This window comes from Chenopodium album, chromosome 9, assembly GCF_948465745.1.
Source record: "Chenopodium album chromosome 9, dcCheAlbu1.1, whole genome shotgun sequence".
Classification (NCBI taxonomy): Eukaryota; Viridiplantae; Streptophyta; class Magnoliopsida; order Caryophyllales; family Amaranthaceae; genus Chenopodium; species Chenopodium album.
In genome coordinates, this window is record NC_137842.1 from 70675224 (window position 1) to 70694653 (window position 19430).

Here is a 19430-nt window from a genome sequence, read left to right on the forward strand (position 1 = left end):
ATCTCTTAGCAAGCGTGCTATCCGGCCCTCTTTCAAAGAGATAATAAGTTCATAGAATTATAAAATTATTGAATTATAGGGATATTATTATGTTATTTTTTTGGCTTTGTGCTTATTTGTATCGTACGAAGTATTGTTTACCTTAGGCTTCTTGCAGTTTTTGAATTAATTTAATTTAGAGCTTCAAGTAACGTTGCTAAGCACAAGCTAAGTAATTTTCCATGATAAAGAAAATAGATGTCATTTTGCATAGCATATTACTAAATAAAACTCTGTATAATTACTAACAAATGACTGAAAAAGATTCAATAATATAATTTAAAAAGTTCATTATCAATGCTTATTACTTCTAAACCTAATATTATTATTGAAATTTAAATTTGATTAGCTATTTAAGAAATCTATATTATCATTATATGATTCAAAGTACAATCAAGTAATGAACGATGTACTTGTATTACGTGGTCTCTAAATGCTAAAATTAAACTTGTTAATTAAATTGAAGCTTTATAAATCTCAGCTCTATTATTATTTGGAAATAATAATCATGCATATTACCACATTCATGTTCACACACATCCAAAATTCCACATGCACCTAGTTAAGTGACGCGATTTTTAAGTTTAATTTCAACATTATGTTTTTAATTAATTAACCATCATGGTACTATAGGAAAAGATTATAGCACATGACCAAAGGAAATTCTCACATGCTAAGGAGGAATCTCTAATAAATATACACAAAAGGTTGCATTTAATCGTTTAAGCTAATTGTGTCCTTTTCCTTAACAATTATTTAAACATGTGACATTGTAATAATTTATCTTATGTATGTAATACGTGACAAATTTACAAGTTTATGTAGATTAGTATGCAATCAAATAGCCATCTAATTATTATTTGCTATCTCATTATGAGGCTATAAAACTTCATAAATTTGTTAGATTTTACTGTGATTGCGCGCAACTACGAATATAATACTTATGCTCTCGTGATATAGTATAGAACCATTTGAAGAAAGTAAAATATCACCCAATTTACAGTCCAATGCCGAAAAACCGTATTTTTTAATTTTACCAATTGATAACAATGCAATGTCATCCCTAAATTATATGTGCCAAGGAGAGTAAATAACATCCTTATATTATTGATGATTTTTTCGGGTTTAATCTCATAAATATATACTTCATTATTTACCTTTACTTGTTACAATAATGTTACGAATTGCATGCTACACATTTTAAGTACCTAATTTTTTTTCTTCTATCTAATATCATCTCTTTAAGTTTATACTTATATCATTCATATATATGAGTATTAAGAGATAATGGACATAGCTGTCATATTCCTTCAACACTCATGAATATGTAATGTGCCTTTTCAACCCTTATAATTGGGGTATGACTTCTAAGAAAAATTATAGCAAATACCCTAATCAAATGATTAATTTTATGCATCAATTCTTTAATACAGGACTTTTTGTACGTTCATAACTAACTTTCTGTAAATGTGTATTATAAGAGAGATAGTTCGTTCGTTAGTTGGAGTTTAATCATAGGAATGATGTGAACTTTTGAACGTCTACCTAATCCAATAATTTCCCCAAATCTCCGATTCTAGGAAGTAGTGCTAGTGCAGTTATTTAGACTAATGTACAAGTATATCTATCAAATTTGATGCCATGCATGATGTGATGTCTTCCTTGGACAGATTGCATATCAAAATTAATAATCATATGATTTTTAATCTTAATACACATGGCCTTCTTAGCTAGTTTTGGTGAGTTCTCTATCAAAATATATGATCTTCAAGATAACAAATCCAAATCCAACAAATATTACATTGATATTATGCTTAAATGATAATGCAAAACTACCCTAGCTAGCTACCTCATTATAATGTAGGCATGTACCTAATCATTTGCCTTAATTAAGCAATTTTGGAGTATAGTTGCTTTGACATATTATATGTAAGACCATGGATTTTAGTTAGTGTAACGAGTAACGACTATGATAAATTGAGACAGTACGTTACAAATTGCGTTTATCATCCTTTCTTATTGTTCTCCTTATTTATTTGTTCATCTATATTATGCTTAAATTTATGTGGAAATTGAATCGAGCTTATAAAAATTGAATCAAGCCGAGCTTATTAATTAAAAGTAGTTATAGACTAATTATAATGGAGTATTAATGTATTATAGAGAGGGGTGGATACATTATATTGTTCATATACTTCTCACAAACAATACAAGTATAAAGTTATCGAAAACAATTTCCATAAGTTTCCGTTATAATATTGTAAAGAACTCCTAATAATATGTACTTCGTATATGAGCTAAAAGTGTACATTTATCTGTTTATATTACATGTTTACATGGTAAATAACATTTTTTTTTTGAACAAACGGTAAATGCATGACATAAACTAATAAGCAATATATATGAAGTAATCAATACACATAATAATAAGCTAATAACACAAAATTAGATTTGATTAACAAAAAAGAGCTATTTCCTTTAATTTTTATTATTAAAAAGTCATTAAGACACTGAAAATAGGAAGTAGTACAAGCACAACTAAAACTAATACAAGGCGAAGAATTAACAAAGCAATCACTTAGCTTAGAGATCATCAATTGAACCTTATATGAAAGTTCTGTGAAAAAAAAAAAACCAATGACCTCTCGTAAGAAAAATACTTAATAAAAAAAAAATCATAATTATATTACACAAATGATTTTTTCAAGTTAATTCAACTAAACTACTAAAGAATATTTGTATAAATGTTAATGTCTAAGGCTTTAAATGATCAATGTTCCTCAGGAATGCTTTGAAGAGCAGGCCTCCAATTGGTAGACTGTCTTCCCTTAGCATCGGTAGTTCTCTTCCTCTTCATAAGATCACGCAACCGCCTTTCGACTTCTGGCAATGGTGATGCTTTTGGCAATAAGACCTTGCTAGTACCATTGTTTTCATTATTCATGGTCTCAAGCAATTGCTTCAAGTCATGTTTATTCACCAAAATCCTCATCTTCACCTTTCCGTCTTCGGCTTTGTGCGAAGTTATGTACCCTCCCTTGACAAGAGCCTCAAGAAGAGTCGTGTTTTTATCAATCTTGATGACATTGTTGCTTCTAGTTTTCTTTGGTGAATGAACCTCCTTCTTAGGAAAGGTTACGAGTTTTTTCATCATAACCAAAGCCATTTTTTTGCTCACGATTAAATTAAATGTGTTTTTAAATGATGTGTTAATAAATGTTTCTATTTTTGTTTGATTTTGTTTTTGTGAGATGAGATCTTTGTACCCGATGATGCCGTATATATAGAGAGATGTGTTAGTGTTACCTAACCATCACAATTAATTTCATTAGTATAATTAATGTTTGGTCAATTAATTATTAACCGTGATCATATAATATCGTATGAAAATATTTGCATATATACTTACATCTACTAGTTTAAAGAGGCAAATAAGTTGTTAGGATTCCTAGATTGGGTCTGATTTAGGTTGATTCGGTTTGAGTCATATATGAAAGTGACGAGTCATTCATTTATTTCAACTTTTTTTTTTCGACAAGTTTTACTCACATCATGTAAAACTATTGAGTATTAATTAAAAGCCAATGACATAAGGTAATGATGTAAACAAAATTTGATTTAAGTTATTAAAGTACCACTATTAAAACTTTGAAATAATTAAGATAATTGACATCTATACACGAGGAGCATAGTCTTACGCCCTGAATGTAATTACTCCGATAGTCCAAATTACAGGATAGTCGGGTATGAACGTAAGATACGATGACATAATGACACCGTTTCGTAAGTGTTGACATGAAACCTGGAGCTTGTTTCGCTGAAGGATGTAATTTTAGCGTATGTTAGACCGTGTTTACAGCAAATTATACTGGAATCTACTGATTTCTTAATTCTAATTTTATTAAATCCATATGTAGTTATGTACTACTCTCGAAGTACTATTATTGTTTTGGCCTATTATGCAATATTATTATTTTTTTATTACGTTTCGATGATTGCAATTCAAGTTGGTGGGAATATTTTTTTTTTATTTTTTTTTTAACGGGTGGTGGGAATAAATTATACTCTATAATTCTATATTAAAGAAATTGTTAGCAACTTTTAAAAAAAACAGAGATATTCAAATGAAATGGGAGAAAATAAATTCGTATCTATGCGGTGTACAGCTAAATTTTATCACCGAATTAGCTCGTTAGCGGAGTGAGATTCGAAGACTACAATGTTCTCAAGTAAATTAGGACAATAAAAAAAAAATGTGACAAGTAAAATAAGACAGAAGTTATACTTTAAAATACATACGTATAAACTAATTTTATAGAAAAATTCGTATGAGTACCTTGTAACGAACGGAATATCATGATAGAATTTTGTTCTTAATTCATAAGTTTAATACTCATAATTTCGTAATTATTTACCTCATCATGATTTCATATATAATCAATTACTCATTAGTCTATGATATTACACTCAATTCGTCATAAAATCTAACATTTTTGTAACAAGAGATAATTGATATTACTATCATATACCATTCCAATATATTGGCCACTAATTTATATGATCAAAATTTAAGTGTATACTTGTATTATATTTCAAAGTCTACTCTGAAAGAATTTTCTGTACACATACTTAGTTCGTTGTAGCGTCCCTATCCTAATTAGCATGTCAAATACTAATTTTTTCTTAATTAATAAATGATCTCAACTTAATTAGACTATTGCTCACTAGAAAGTACAAAGTATGTATGTTGTATCGCAATAACCACAATCCCACCACTATATATATGTAATACGAGTAGTTCATCTATTAAATAAATAAATTAACTGGTCAAATTTAATTACAAATTTACAATTGACCATATATTTTGTTATTATATCACATGATTGTGAAATTATAGCCTCAATAATTAGGAATATAATACAAAGTTTATATATAATTCAATTAATATTATTGTTTTTTTTCATATCTAGTAATATTCCATACAAAGTTTACATAATTAATTGTCACAATACGTAAATATTGATGATCACAAAGCTCAATTATACTAAGTACGGAGTAATTTTCACATGGAATTCTGCTTAATTATATCGAAGCTAGCATGATGGATTCACAATAGGAAAGCACATATCATGCTACATCCCTTCAAATATGAATCGTGTCATGAGACCTTATCTAGAAAAAAAAAATGAAATTATTAAAGTTGATAATATATGTGTGTAGTAGACTAGTAGAATTCTATAATTAGCAAATTAAAGGTACTCAATTAGTCAATTAGCACCATGCAAGGCAGCAAGGCTCTATCTCATCATAATCTCACATGACGTGCAATTAGACGACTAAAGCTCAATTAATTAAGAAAAAAAAATACTAGCAACTTCATACAATATTATAATTATCGTTATCGACCCCTTAATTATGATTATCTGTTTGCATATTATGATTAATTAGTCATTATCGTCGACATTATTTACAAGCTAAGCCACACAATAGTGCCTCGAGATCAAACAAATTAAAGTAGATATTTTGGCAATTAATCAAGCTAGAGGCTCTTTAAGAGCGAGAATTCTGTTATAATCTCCATCACTTTTTAATAAGCCCGAATCATACAGTTAGACTGAATTGACCTATGATAAGTTTTAGTTTAGTTGGATCCTTTATTCCTTTTTCTTTACCGTAATGAAAGATAAATCCGAGAAGATATTTTAGGACCTCAAATTTGATCATAATTCGTATTAATTGTTGCTCACTATAGCTAGTTTGACAGTACAATTCTAAAGAAGAAAGGGAAAATGTACATGCATGAAAACTAATAACGACTTCAATTTTCTTATACGTATATGTAGCTCTAATATATGGCACGAAAAATTTATGTATGTAGTACAAGTATTATGTTAGGACATAATAAAATAATTAGAATGAATGCAATTAAAAATGGCAAGACTCTCGATTAGGTTGAGCCGTCACTCAAAGAGTGTGATTGATCAATCAAGAAACAATAATCAACAAGTCTAATCCAAGAAGAACAATTAATTTTCTTTGTTGCCAACATATACTTAAAAAGACTCAATTGGAGGATACATACTCATGAACATGTAGGAATTCCTTATCTTTCTCCTCGCCATGGATGGAGTAATACTTACCTTCATAAGTTAGCTAACTATAGCGCGACTTCCTAGAACATCCAGAGACTCAATTGAGTTGCTATGATCATCCAAATAGCCAATGAACTCGATCTACAACAACGGCCTTCAATTCATACATTAGAAATTTAACATATATAGAAAGGGTGTACATAATAGATTAATAGGTGTAGTAATAATACCATGCATGAACTAACAAAACTAGTAAGAAATCACTTGAATTGAATCAATTGAATTAATCAATATTGTATAGTATGGTTGCACCACACACAATCTTTCGTGTAACATTATTATATATAAAGAATCATATACGTACGTAGTATATACTTGTATGTATTGTAGTATATAATCTAGGCTAGTCAAATTTATTTTCATCACCTAACCTAATTAATAAAGAATAATTGTATATTTTTTCAAAATTATGCTACGTATAATACTTATATTCAATATTAATAACATCTTCAATGCTCTTCAGGAATGCTTTGAAGAGCTGGCTTCCAGTAGCTTGGATGACGCTCCTTAGCTTGACTAGCTCTCTTCTTCTTCAATAATTCATACAATCGCATTTCGAACGACGACGGTGGTGGTGGTGGTGATGATGTAAGCAAAGTTGTGGGATTAAAATAATTCTTACTAGTATTATTTTTATCCATAGTATCAAGCAATTGCTTCAAATCTTGTTTCTTGACCAAAATTTTAATCTTCACCTTCCCATCTTCGGTTGTGTGCGAAGTTACGTGCCCTCCCTTGGCAAGAGCCTCGACTAAAGCCGTGTTCCGGACAATCTTGGCGTTGTTATTGCTCCCCTTCGCCGCTGTGGAACGAACCTCCTTCTTTGAAGAGATGGTGGCTATGAGTTCTTCAACCATCATTGTCATTTTTTTGTTTGCAAATAAATAAAATTGTATGTATGTAATATGTATCAGTAGTGTATATATGTATGTAAAGTGTTGATAGATGATGTTTTTGCTTTTGTTTTCTTTTGTTTTTGGGGTGTTTTGTGTGATGTTAATCTTGTACTCAATGATGCCGTATATATAGACGTTACCTAACCATCACATCCCTCAATTAAAAAAAATAACAAAATAAAATGATGTCTTATTGGAAATTACAATAATTGAGGCTTGGATATATAATTAATTATCCATATCACTATAGCACATCTCATCAAATAGTTTAATTTCACTAATATAATAAATTAAGATTACGTTAAAGGTAACAAAGCTAGATCAGAGTTAACTCAGTTCAGTTAATATCAACTTGCTTGTTAGTAATAAGTCTTTTTGTTTTGGTTCAAGTTAATTAATTATGTTGGATAAATGAATGGATCACCTATCACCCTGAAAAACATATATTAGTCCAATTAATTTTAGAGGTTAAGTTAATTAATGTTGGATCAATGTCCATTCGTATCAGCTTTTGTTTAAGTTTTCTATTTTCTACGACAACATTAGTAGTTCGGATTTGTTTAAAAAAAATTTACTCGGAATAACAATTTAGCTGTGTGATGTCCGGTATAGCTAGCTAGTCCGTCTACATAGTATAAATTTAGGCATGTAATACACCCTTCTCAATTTTCTCCTAATTGTATTACAATAATAGGCAATTAGTAGAAAAACATAGTAATTAGGAGTCCAGATAATATGATGTTAGCGTATGACATGATGACACCAAGTGGAATAGGATAAACATGAAAACCGGAGCTTGTTTCGTTGAAGAAAGATTATTTGTACGTATGTATGACCGCGTATTACAGAAGAATCTTAATATATACGGTATAACACTGTACCATATTGTATAATATAATATAATATAATTAACTAATTAGTACTCGTATAGTACTAGTAGTATAATTTTGTATAATGTACTATTTCGATCTAATTGATTGTTCTTTCTAATGATTGCATGCAACTTGTAGACATTCCTTTTGTGAATGTGGATTATACTCTGGACTTAAGGAACTTTGTTGGCAACTTCATATATACGAAATACATAATTTTTTCCAAGTAAATTGAATTGGGGGAAGAACACATTCCTTCTAATCAGGCGTACAGCTAAGATTTCTACTGTATTAGGAATTTCTAGTCTTCTGGATTACGTATTGTATGATTTGTATTGGTGTTTATTATTACAAAGGATCATATCGATGTTGAGAGTAGATATCAATTGGATCATTATTTAAAATCGTTTGTAATTGTGCCGATTTATTGAATTACAAGTAAGCCGAGATCTGTTTAATGAATATCAAATACTCTGTATCAATAAATTCAAGCAAAGCTTGATTGGCATATCAATTATCAATACAAATTTTTGTATGCGGCTGGCCATATGGTATGGCAGGGGTTACTTGTAGGGTGTTACTGGTTTTGTCAGGGGTTACTTGTAGGTGTTACTTGTATTCAGGGGTTGCTTGTAGGGTGTTTAATCACTGATTAATTAAGTAATTCTAATACAAGTTAAAAAAAAAAAAAAAAAAAAAACCATACAAGTAACCTCATACAAGTAAAACCATAATACAAGTAACAGAATAGTAACCCATACAAGTAACCTCATAATACAAGTAACACCCTATAAATAACCCCAAAATACAAGTAACTCTAGAATACAAGTAACACCCTACAAGTAACCCATGCTGCACCATGTGGCTTGCCGCACTGAAAAACCTGTGCTTATCAATATATATTAGTTAATTGGATCATTTATGTAAATGTCTTATTAAGTTCGACTCCTTATTAGAGCATGCGTAAAGGAGATTAATCACTGATTAAGTAGCTCTAACATTCTTATATGTCGAGTTATCTAACAATAATGGTACCTGACTATCACAAGTCTTAAACTAACATCATACATAACATACTCGTACAATTGTAGGATTGTCCAATGTATTTTTCAATTTCAAACACTTTTAATGCGAACTATAATTCGTAATTAAATCGAGTCAATTAAGATTTAGTTAAGAACAATTGAACAAAATATGCCAATGTTACTCTCTATTAGTAGCTACATCGTATCATAAATTAATATCATGATAATTGACCTTGATCGAGCATCAAAATTGATCAAAAATCATAATTAATCGAGAAACAAGCTAAGGCATGCATATGTAGCAAGCCTAGCTAGCCATTAATTAGCACATTGTGGTCCGCATCATAAGGAATTAGCTCATAATTTATGTGTTGGCTAATTATAAATATATATTTATTTATTTTTTTGAATAAAGGCTAATTATAAATAATGATTAAAAGAGGAAGGTCTTTTTCTAATTTTCTATAATGCATGCTACGTACTAATAATCTCTTAATAATTAAGTTGTGAGAGTGCAGTTATGATAATTAATTATAGATTTTACTTAATTAATTGAGCTTGTAATTGATTAAGATTAACCTCTCCTCATCAGCTCTCTTCATGTTGGTCTAAGCACTATCAAACAACCCGGTGATTTAATTTACTAGGTTAAAATATGACAAGATGCGATAAATTCATCTTCTTCAAGAAAACATACGTACTTAATTACAGTTTAGATACAAAATTGTTAAGGTAACTAACTAATTTAAATATAACTTTATAAGTTTGTAACGTATCCAGGCTATGAATTGCAATGAAGATTGTTGCGACTCAATGTAACGTACCCATTTTGATGTTGTCTACAAAATGTTACACTGTACTATGTGAAGCTATTAATATTATTGTATCCTCTTCATGTGAGAACAGAATAATTAACAGAATCGTATGCTCTTTAATTCTTCATCAATCTTCAATTATTCTTTTATTTTGTCCTTAGGAAAGTTCATTAATCATTTCTAATACGAGTCGCATGAAATTACTTGACTCAGTAATCCAATCATTATGATAATTATATTTGTCGAATACTCTAAAACGACGTCACATATACATGGTCTTTATGCTTACTTCCAAATTTCTAATTGTTATAGTATAATTTCTTGCGGAATGAACCGCCCTTTGCATGTGAAAAGTTTGGTATTATTTCGTCGTGTTCCAGCTTGGTTGATGACAATAACTAAGGTTTAATCATGTGGATAATTAATTTTAATTGTAAAACATCAATTTTTTTATTTTTTTATTTTTATTTTTTTTTAACCCATATCAGTTAATCATGCTTAATCAAGGAGAGATGATTATACATGTAATACATTAATTAATATTGCAACATTTATTCAAACAATGTATGTGCATCGATCACCTCTAATCATATAGCATAGGCATATAAATATATAATTGATCATAATATAGTTGATGATAAAGTGGATGGATTATTTGTGGTGTTATGCTTGGTGAGTTGGGTAGAGAGGATATGGGTTAGCTAAGGTGGCTTCCATGTGGGTTAGGTTTAATTTACTCGGTTTATTCTTAATCTTACATGATTTAGTAATATTGGCCTTTTATTTTAATTCGAATTATCATATCAAATTCATATTGTACATAGATGTATTAAGCCCGTTTTAACTAACTTAGATTTGTATTGACTTGACGTAGATGAATAGCCTAAGAGTATTTGAATATTAATTTATTTTCACTATGTAGGTGATCAGACTTAAGACTAGACTGGATGGATGACTATTTAGCAAATATATGACATATACCAAATATAAATCCAATGTGAACTACATGTTTAATTTACACTAATCAATTATCATACAACCAATAAATATAAAATAAAATTACAAATTGCAAAGATTCCCTTAATTGGACAATTGGGACCCTATTGACTTTCTTATACTTGACCACCGTTATTAGAGAGAAAGGGTATTTCGGGAATTGAACGTGGTAGTTTAAGACAAATTGGCATTGCTAGGCTACCGTCACTATATAAATAATAGGCTCGTCATTATCAATTATAACTTTATAAGTACTATTTATATCATGTATTAGTACTAGTGTACTACTATATAAATAAGTCTCATAATTGTTAGATCATTCACTTGAGAAAGACTAGCTAGCAAAAGCAAATACAGAAGTTACAAACAAATACTCTTAAATTTAGCCATCTCAAATTCTCAACCCACCCAAAACCCAACATATAAAGTAAATGGCACGATTACAAGCCGACCTTGCCAAACTTATTGAAGAAAGAAGATCATTAAGAGTGAAATTTGTGGTGAAAAGGCATGATTTAAATCAAATCCTAGAAGGCATAAAAGATGGTAAGAGCACTGATTTTGAAATAACAAAGGCATTTTCAGCTGCTGGATCATCCTCAATTTTGGAAAAGCGATTACATGATCTTGTTATTATCAAGCAAAAAAGAGTAAAAGGATCGACGGGTATAAAAGTAAAGTGTAATCATCCTTGGAGCCCTTCTCTCAATTGCATTCCCGAAGTTTAAAATTTAACAACTTTTTTTTTCTTTGTGCATCATGTTGAACTTCATTCTATTGTGCATATTTATATATGCACCTAAATTTTTGTAAACATTATTCTCTTAAACCTTCTTTTTTTGCCCCTCCCCTAGCTATTTTGGGATAGCCAAGTGGGGTTCTTTTAAGCAAAGTCATTACAATAAAATACAACATTGTTTTTTTGAATTAAATTAAATTTTAATTCCGAGTGAAAAGCACAAAGAATTTGGGTATGCCTAAAGAACAAATTATTAAGTATAGTTCATCAAATCAAATAAAATTAAAAGAAGCAACTAAGTCTTGATTTTGGGAAGGGCCTTTGATCATTAGATGATACTGCTAAAGATTCTCCTTCACTTTTATTTTACTATTTACATCATGGAACTTATGCCCTTTCATGTAAATTTTGGTGCTTTTGTCACCATGTAAACAAAATGCGCAAACTGAAAATGTAATATTCCATTCATTTCAGAATAAATACAAACTTTAGTACTCCGTATTTTTTTAACTAAGACAATAGAAGGGTTGGAAGGAAAATAACCCTTTGTAAAATAGATTTAATTTCGAACCCTTATATGACCCAATTCGCGAAGGACCCATAATTGGCAATTGTAGAAAGACCCACCCGGCCACCCTATTTATTTATTGGACGGACATGACCCATTTATTATTGGGAATGGGCTCCAAGCCTCCAATTCATTGAATTGATCTGATTGTCAATATTAAATAAGAAGAAAAAAAGAAAAACAGATTATCGTAAGGAGATAAGATACTCACAAACCCTCATTGAGGGGGGGAAAGGAGGAGGGTGTGGAAACCCTTGAGACTGCAACCAAACACCAAAATTAGTGAAGGTCTTCGATATGGAGGCTAAAGGATCCTTGATTTCCTTTTGCTCAACTTTGATTTCATAAACACACTTTTGTAATTTTGTAAGTGCTTGTTCAATCAACATCGGAGAAACTCTAGCACCTTCAAGAGGAGTTGATGAAGCGGGTGGCTTAGGGAGCAATGGTGTTTGAACATATGGTCGATTTCCATGAAATGACCAATTATTTAGAACATGCAAAGTCATCATCTCAGGAGGGGGTAATTCTTCGTCATCATCATTCCCTAAACACCAAAGAGTGGTGCCTTCTCTCTTGTGTATCTAACCCATAGAGGAACAAGCAGCAATATCAATGGAATCGGATCCCTCAACTAGGTTATCTTGCACAAGATTCTCTCTATAACCCAAGTAAAGCAATCTGTGTTATGAAACCTCCCACGACAATGGCACCTATTGTGGTTTGTTTGTTGACGATTGATTTCATTTGTCGAATAATAAATGCCTCTGCAGCAATAGGTTTAGCATAGAGCATATGTTCAAGCATATATAACTCATCATTTCAAACCTTCTTGTTATCTTCACTACCAAAGATGGTGCTGGAGAGCACCCTAAGCACATATCGAAGGGCATGGTGGTGAACCAAGGCACTCAGACTCGCACTTGAGTCGTATTTGTTCTTGTTAGTCAACATCCCCCGTACTCCATCACCCTTCCAAAACTTTGAAGTTAACCTGGGTCCTCCAGTAGGTAAATTGAGAACCTCATTAAGCTTAGCTAAGTTAGAGTCTGTGTATGCTCTACATTGTATAGACAGAAAGTGATCACATCATGCAATTCGGGTTCGACAACCGCCTTTAAGGAGCTCAAATACTAAAGTGTGATTCTCTTGTAAGTGGGATATTTCTTAGTAAGAAAGTCACCCCAACCAACGCTTGAAAAGAGCCAACGAACATCATCTTCTATATGTAAAGCCTTGAGTGCATTGAGGTCACAATAACGAGTTGCAACAACTCCACGTTTAAATAACCTCTCGTACTTCTCCTCATACTGTCAATCACCATTAATTTCAATGTCATAATAATCAATGACCGACTCTTTTTTCTTGGCTTTTGTGGTTGAGGAGTTCCATTTTTTACAATGAGAGACAGAAGATTTTCTTTTAGAATAAGGAAATTTCTTCATGGTGATCGATTTAGCTTTGGAAGTAGATTTTGTAGACACGTTCTTTTATCGAACACTTGGTGTGTGTGCCATGATAAAATTCTGATTTGTGCTACAACCACAAATTGTCCCACAATCTACACCAACAATCACTCTATTATTCGATAATCTAGCCAAATATCACAATGCTCTCAATGGCACGATCCTCCAATATAGCAATATTCAAACAAAATTTGAGCCCAATTCACAATCTAAATTAACAATAATATCATTGGAATTCACAATCTAAATTAACAAAACATACATTATTTGAAATTTAAACCTTATGGCGATCCCGACTTAGCCTTTAGGGGAGAAATCTTGTATCCGAGTGTTTGTTAGGTTTGCACCTGCTTATGGTGTTTACAGCTTATCCTTTGAAAATTAACATGATTAATTTCATGTAATTTGTTAATTCTTATAATGATTTAACATAATTTGTTACTGTACATATATTCTATGTAATTATCTTTGTGTGATATTTGAAAAATCTAATTGTTGTAATTGCTTCTCACATGAACTTAACTCTCTATATATAGCATGAACAATAAAAAGAGCATTAAATCCTCTTTAAAATGCTAGTTGTATCAATAGACAAATATCACCAATTCGACAGTCTAGTTATGTTGTTATTGAAGGATCATCCTTGTTTGAATAACTACTTGTGAGCATAAGTAAACGTGTATTGATAAAAGTTTTTGCCGATAAGTCTAAGACTATATATGTTAAATATTTGATCATATTCTCCTCATCGATGAACATAGTAATGAATTAACTCTCTTTAATAGAAAATGTGTTGGAGACTATGTTTGTCTAATTACATGACACAAGTAATATTTTAGTAAATCATCCAAAATTCCGATCTTAAAAACCCTTGTTGTCTGCCTAGTAAATTCTGTATTGATATTTATATTAGAACAAAATTGTAGTATTGTAATTGTGGATGATTGCAAGTTTTTTTATTGTACTAATGCGTTTGTCTACGACAAAGTAAAACAATTTGACTTTTACAACAAAATTCATGTGAATCATGTTATGTTTCATTGTGCGCTCGTAGCTTGTATGTCTGTTGTAATTGAAAATAATGGTGAAAACAACGATGCTATATGTGCTCAAATTAGTGGTACGATTACAACTAGCAATAAAATGAATGATATGTCATACATAGATCGTATTCTTTTAGATAAGTCAGAGGAGTTGACATACGGCGTTTTGAATATATATATTGTCAACCTTTGCCGTTTCGAGCTATTCTGTGCTTGAAATTCATTCAAATATCAAGGTTAATGATGACAAATTTACCGCTTCTTTGAAATTTAAACATTACGGCGACCCCAGTTTAGCCTTCCAAGATAAAATTATAAGGGATTTTGTATCCGAGTTTTTTTGTTAATTCTTTTAATAATTTTACATAATTTGTTACTATACATATATTCTATGTATAGTTGTTTGAGATTTGACAAATCTAAGGGTTGTAATTACTTTTCACCCTTCTCACAATAAGAACACTTCTCACATGAACCTAACTCTTTATAAATATAACATGCACAATAAAAAGAGCCCGAAATACTCTTTAAAATGGTAATTGTATCAATAGACAAATATCACCAATTTGACAGTCTAATTACGTTGCTGTTGAAGGATCATCCTTGTTTAAATAACTATAGGTAAGCATAAGTAAACACGCATAGATTAAAGTCGTTGGCGATAAGTCTAAGACGATATATGTTAAAATATTTGGTCATATTCTACTTATCGATAAACATGGTAATGAATTCAATTTCTTCAATATTTATATTTTAAAGTTGTATTATTTGAGAATATATTTTTAATGAGTTATCATCACTTCTTTTTTATAAATAATTATTTACCTCAATTTCCGACACTTTCTCTCTCTTCATTATTCTCAACCACTTTTTTTTTCTCTCTAACCCCATATACACTTATGTACTTCCGCCAACTTTCTTAATTTTTGTAAAAAGTGTCTTCGGCTCATTCGTTGTTGGTGTTGTGCATTGTCGTGAATTATTTTGTTTTAGTTTGTAGGTGTTTTTAGTTCTCTTGTAATAAAAAAAATAAATATTTTTTTTTGAAACAATAAAAAAAAAAAAAATAAATAAAATAATACAATACCTTGGACTTCAATTTCATGATTTTAGCCCTCTTTAATTCCTCCAAAAATTAAAATGTTACTGATGTTGGGCTTTGGTTGGCTAAACAGGCCCACATACTTCCATGGGTCCCATAACTACAGCAAGAAGCCTTATAGATCCTTCCTTTTGATGTGGAATATGATTATGGTCCTTGCGGAATTATAGATGCTTTATTTTGGGAGTATATATACCTACATCATCTACGAAGTATCATTTAATTATACTCCGTATCATTTTATTTTGTTTGTTTTTGTATATTTATTTGTTTTTGTTTTGTACGGAGTATAGTTTGAACTAGATATAAGCCCGTGCGATGCACGGTTCTAGTAAATATTTTTAATTAATTTAAGATTTTTTTTTATATGAATATCATTCATCGGATATTTGAATAAAATTCCTTATATCATAAGATAAGTTTTTAAAAAAAATTTAACACTAAAGTTATCTTTTGTAGGTTTATTTATTTTACGTGGCGCTTGAATTTAAAATCCCAAACCGTATTCTTCAATTTTGCTTAATAAAAAAATAAATGACAAATCATTTTATTTATTGATTAAAATAAGTCCTTTGCAAATGCTTTTTTTATATACTCGTTTTGTTTCAAAATGTTAGTCTCATCTAAAATCTTTTAACTATTAAAAATAAGAGGGAATCTTGTAAATTTCTCTCTAACATAATGATTTACTATTAGTCTCTCTAACATGATATGAGATTTAGTTTTATTCGTTTCAATGAGTACATTTTTAATATGTAATCTTTATAATATTTTCTAGGGAGAGATTAAAGATAGTTGCGATCAAAGATTTGCATGTAAAAAAGATAATTATTAGTTTTTTTAAAAAATTTAAATTTTAATTATTTACTATTCGTTGTTTTTACATATGTGGCAAAATTCTTAAATCTTATTCGTCACTTTTTCTTAGGTGACGAGTGAATTTTTTAATCCTAAAATAAATTATTAATCTAATTTTTCATTGGTCAAATAACACCTTTTCTTATGTGGCGCGTCCAATGCTCTCCAAAAATGCCTACTTTATTTATATATATTAGATTAGATTAAGATCAAAATGATGATATATCATCTTAAGTTAATAATGATGACATACACAATCCCCTCAAAAAAAAAAATTTGATGACATATACAAGTATTCATGTCCTTAAGAACTTGAAATAAGATTTTACGTGGCAGTATGCACGACCTCAATATTAATATTTCCTTTGTTTTTTTAGATGTATTATTTGCAAAAACGACAATTTTTGGAGGTGATAGAAATTAGAGATAGAGAGAGAGAAAAAGGACTTGTATGGTATTTAAGAAAGATAGAAAGAATTTATTAATTAAAAATGAAAGTGATGCATCTAATTTAAAATTTCCGTGTATAAAAAGTGATGCATTTAAAACAATCCGAGAAAGTATAAATATGTTCTATGGAGTACAGTATCAATTTTATCGGATCTTTTTACAAGTACGTGAATCACGCACTTTAATAAAGACATTTAAAGAAAACAATAATGTTTTACAAATTGAAACAAGAAGAATATGTAGTGTACTCAATTTACTTTATATGCTTTAGGGACAATGTGAAAAGAGACTTATTATATGTATAACTAGAATTCAAAGAGAAATGACAAAATTATTTGCATGGTATAGCACTATAGCATGATCTTCTATGAGTAGTGTAAAGAGTAACGTAATAAAGTTGGCTTCTATTAGAAGGAATGATTTCGAGCAAGATACTTTAGATACCTTTTTACTAAATCTTTAGTAACTTTGGCGGGCCTATATATAAGATAACTTCATGTAAGATGCAACTTTTAACTAGTTCTACTATGTAATCTGTTATGTAGGATATTGGGTTACACTTTGCTTAAAGTTAAAGCGATTGTGATTGTCAATAGAAGAACAAACACATGCAATATTAAAATCAGAATCAAGGATATTCGTCATAATTAAAAAAACTTCAAATATGCTACTTGATACACATTATATTATATTTTAAAAAAAAGTGTGCGTAATTAATTTTGTGTTCCGCATTGAAAAATAAAGCAAATAACTTTCTACGAATGTGTTACTCCTACCATTTGTTTTAACATAATTGAATGATCGATTTTTTATTGGTACAAAGTTTAAGCATGCAATTACCGGACCTAATGTTGCACTAAATCATGGTACTCTCATTATTATTCATTTAATAATATTTTTAAAATCTATCGATCATGTTATAGAATGATACGTGCGTAATGCCTAATGCCTAGATTGCCTACTCAATCTCCTCATTAGAAGAATTCGTTGTGAGAGATGATAAAGTGTTTTCCGACTTTTTCCCAATTATGTTGAAAAAAAGAAGATATTTCATATTTGATCTCAAAAGTTAGGCCAACATCATAATTATAATTAATTAATACTCGTATATACTAGTAAGTAAGTACTAATTTGTGTTAATAAAGTTAGATTTTGTGCCACACCTAAATTAGTAAACCTGGTATTAACTTAAATTTGTGCCACAAGATTCAGATAAAAAAAGAGTTCTAAACCTTCCTATTTATTTATTTTTTATTTTTTTATTTTTTTTTTCTTTTAAGAATTAAAGAAAAGTATATTGTTTCTATATGTATTGGCTCTACTAGAATAATTTGTGTTAATAAAGTTAGAATTTATAAAAGGTCGGCAAATAGGCCATCCTTTTTAATTAAGTCAGACAAATATTAAAGATATGATTATTTTAAGTGTGGATTTTAGGATTCGCTTTTAGTTGCTTTAAATTACCCATAGTACATTAGTAAACTACTCCATTTTCGAAATATGGCACTCATTGTAAGTGATATACTATGTTTTATAACTTTTCCGAACATTATATTAGGTATAAATAATATATGTCCTCTATAATGTATATATGAGTAATTAAGAAGTAAAAGATGTTAATGAGACGTTATTGATTGTCACGTATAAATTTCATTCACTTCCTACTCTACTATATACTCCCCCAACACAATTTAATATCCATAATAATATAAATTAATAACAACCCCCAACCTATAATTTTCTTATTAGTGGCTTACTAACCATAAATGCAAAGAGTTGTTAACCTCTGTTACATCCATAGATTGCTAGATAAAGTACTAAAGTAGATATCTTGAACAACAATACTCCGTAGTATAGAATTTGTTGATTAATTTCAAAAGTTTTTTCAAAGATTCAAAGAGTATCTACTAATATTTCTCGTTATGTAGGTAACATGGTAGGTCCAAAAAAAGGCAGAAAAATTAAAACTTAGCAGTAAATAACCATTCTTTTTTCAACTACATAACTTTGACGCTACGCATTCCTCCCAGCAAGTAGATCTTTAACACTCCATCCATATCACCATATCCATGTATAGTATTAAGATTAGTGACTGCTTATCTCTTAATTTCTATTTTAATTAAGCCAATGGATAACCTTGTTAGGGTACGTATTTGAACTCCCATATGAAATTCTAGATACTCAACTTAATTATTGTCTCGGTTTATGAATATCATTTTTAGTGTCATTAGTTATTATATATCCAGCTCAATAATTATAATAATGGTTCAAATATCATACTCGACCCATGCTTATCCTACAACACAGTACTATATGTCTACTCGTATACATATTATGGAGTACAATTTTATTTAAAGACTACTTCTTATAATTATAGTTGGTCCATTCAATTCTCACTCTTTATTGCTA